The sequence below is a fragment of the Passer domesticus genome, chromosome 1 (genome assembly GCF_036417665.1).
Source record: "Passer domesticus isolate bPasDom1 chromosome 1, bPasDom1.hap1, whole genome shotgun sequence".
NCBI lineage: Eukaryota > Metazoa > Chordata > Aves > Passeriformes > Passeridae > Passer > Passer domesticus.
In genome coordinates, this window is record NC_087474.1 from 14,681,279 (window position 1) to 14,684,248 (window position 2,970).

The following is a 2,970-nucleotide window of genomic DNA, read 5'->3' on the forward strand; positions in this document are numbered from 1 at the left end:
GTGATCCAAAGTGAATAAATATGAGCCCTCTAAGCCTAATTTAACAAAGGTTTCAGTTCTGCACATGCCGAGTATTTCTGACCGTTTGAGGGAGAATAAAAAACTAAAATGAAAACAGTCTTTAATTGTTGTTTCATGTACTAAATATATCTATCAAGGGGTCTACTTTGACCAGGCAGATTTGATGAATGCAATATGTGCAACGTTTCTTGGTATTTCCCTATTTCAAGATACATCATATAATCATTGTTGTCACGTAGCCTATGACATCAGAGACGCAATCCAAATGTGTTCCTTCAGCAGCAGCTTGGCATGAAGTGCTTTTGAGAGAGACCAAGGGAAAAATATGCTGAATGTTCTCCAATCTTTCACAGGAGAATACCAAAATATTCATGAGGTATATGCTCAAGGTATGTGGTCCTAGAGAAGCTGCAGCAACCGGAGCAGTTTGAGAAGAGGTGTCACTGCAAATGGGTATAAAACCACAAACACAAGGTTTGGGATTCAAATATATGTTTTGCACTCATATTACTTGTACACAGTAGTACATTTTGTTCCCTGATTTCAACACCAAAATGGGCTGCCACAAGGTTTGGAGCCCTTAGGGACATTTGAGTTGGGCCATATTGGGAATACTTGCTGTGGCAGGGACACGTTCAGCACTATGGCAGCCTGCTTCTGAAGTACCAATCCAGAGTGCATGGGTTCAAAAATTGTTCCAGAACTTAGGAAACAGGATGGTGCTGTGTTTTTATTGGGCAAAGGCTGAACAAAAAGGTACCAGCAGGTGCAGAAGCCAAAGAGCAGCCCGGGTGCCTCCTGCTGAGGGATCACTGATAGATTTTTCTCTGCTATCAATACTGCTTCTTTCTTCCTAAATCAGTTTCAAGTCCCTTCATAGTCAACCCTTCATATTTGTTTGTTTATCCACAGACTCTTGCAGCTCTGAAAACTCTCCTTTTCATCTCCCAAGAGCGGGATGGAAGAGACAGAGTGGGCACCACACAATCAGATGGCACACAGGATCTGGGGCAGCACAGCATTCCCGTCAGTCAGGATCTTTTGGGAGCTGCTGCAGGAGCCAGAACCATCTGGAAACCTGTCCTGGGAGCAAGAACTCAGAGCCTGAATGTGCCTCAGAGGCAGCAGGGGCAGCTTGCCCCAGTGTGCCTCACTGAACTGAAGAACAAAGATGTCCTGATGGAGCTGGAGAGGGTGCCCAAGAGATGTCACCTGCACTCAGTGGCAGCACATGGGACAGCACCTTGGCACATCCCTCAGCCTCAGCACTCCAAGTTGTCTTGATCTCCACCTGGGTCACCCCTTGGGTCATTCTGCCATCAGCTGCCTGGCATTTGTGTCCATTTGTGTCCTGTGTCTTGTACCAACCTGCAATCCAGGGGACGCCAGGGATCCCAGCACACCTTTTACCACTGTGCTCACAGTAACAAAATTCACTTGAATTTTGGCCATGGAGTACAGATTGTTTGAAACAATGAAGGAATATTTTCATCTGTTCTCTGAACAATAATGAACAGATTTATGTATTTGTTTAACAATCAGTCATGCATGAGATGCAACAATTTCCAGTTCCTGTTTCTTGTCTATCTTCCTGTTTTTAAAAAGTATTCAATAAAAAGAAAGTATTGCTCAAAGGAAGGATTTGATTGTAACTACCTTTTCATTGCTTCAGCTAGAGTGCATAAAACTGCATTTTACGCTCTGATGTTGATCAAATTTTTGGGTACTTGTCCAGATTCTTTGATACTATTCCAAAGTAAGTGGGTGAATATTAAAGAAATTAGTCTTGGTCTTTAGTTTTATAGATCAGAGCAGGATTATTTTAATTTAAATAATTACATAGTTGATATGGTTGCAAAAAGTACATGCTCAAAAAAACCCCACAGCTTTGTTCAAACAAGCATTTTATTTGACCCAATATGAGACATTTCATTTACTTTTCATGAGATAAGACCTTTTGAAAATAATTTTGCTGGCTTTCAAAATGAATTTTTGAAAGAAAAATGCTGTTTCATTTTAATAGCAGCAGAACAAAAAGATTTGACTTTTATGATCTTCCCTCTCTAATCTCCATTTCCGTTCAAAATTATTAATTTAATTTTATCCCAATTCACAACTGGATTTGAGAACTGAAATATGCCATCTGGCCAAATCCATGACAGATGTCTTTTTCACTTCAGTGTCCCATTATTGTAGTGACAGATCTTGCACCATGCTGTCAGGGAGAAGGAGAGGAAGGAAGTCTGTAAGAAATAGAGGATAATTTAATATAGATATTTTTCACAGTATTCAAGACAATACAACTAAAGACATACTAAGTTTAAAATCTCTACCAACTAGATCACAACGAATTCAGTGTTGTGGCTTGCTGGTGTCTCCACACCAGAAACTCTATAGAAGCTTAATTATTTTATCAAAAGTGGCAGAACAAGATAGAGCAATTTTTAACGGAAATGAAAGGCACTGCTGCCATAAAGTATTCATCATTCATTCATATAGTATGGTCTAGGTTTAGATCATACTATATCCATGGAAATAGAGCGATATTAAAGGTGAGGTGTTCGCAACTTGCAGCAGCAAGATTGCTACTTCTGCAGAGAACTTCCTTTATTGAATTGCATGGGCTAACAAATCATTCTGTGAGAATGCAAATCCCATCACTCAGTAACTATTTAAAAACAGCATTTGATTGTAAATCTGAGATCTGGGTCTCTAGCAACTAAATAGGGAACTATGGGATAGATCTACAACAAAATGAAAACATTTCCAAAATACTGGAAAGATTCTGTGATTTTCTAATGTTAACTGCATAATGCTCTTTGCTGCTTTAAATTCAGGCTCATCACTGTGAGACACAGATAGAAGCAACACCTTAGCTTCAAACTTGTGTCTCTTTGACAGTCATGACCTTGGTTTGCATTGCTAAGTTACAACTTTTTGCAGATATTG

General features: G+C 39.7%; 1 long non-coding RNA gene across 2 annotated transcripts; it reads left to right on the forward strand.

Annotated features, from left to right (window-relative positions):
- The first annotated feature begins 282 nt into the window (after positions 1-282).
- On the forward strand, positions 283-1,655 carry LOC135287126 (uncharacterized). 2 transcript variants are annotated; one of them, XR_010350982.1, is made up of 2 exons: positions 283-397; positions 934-1,655. It is a non-coding gene; the product is annotated as an uncharacterized LOC135287126 (long non-coding RNA). The 2 variants fall into 2 exon arrangements; XR_010350983.1 differs by having other exon boundaries at positions 289-410.
- The last annotated feature ends 1,315 nt before the right edge of the window (positions 1,656-2,970 follow it).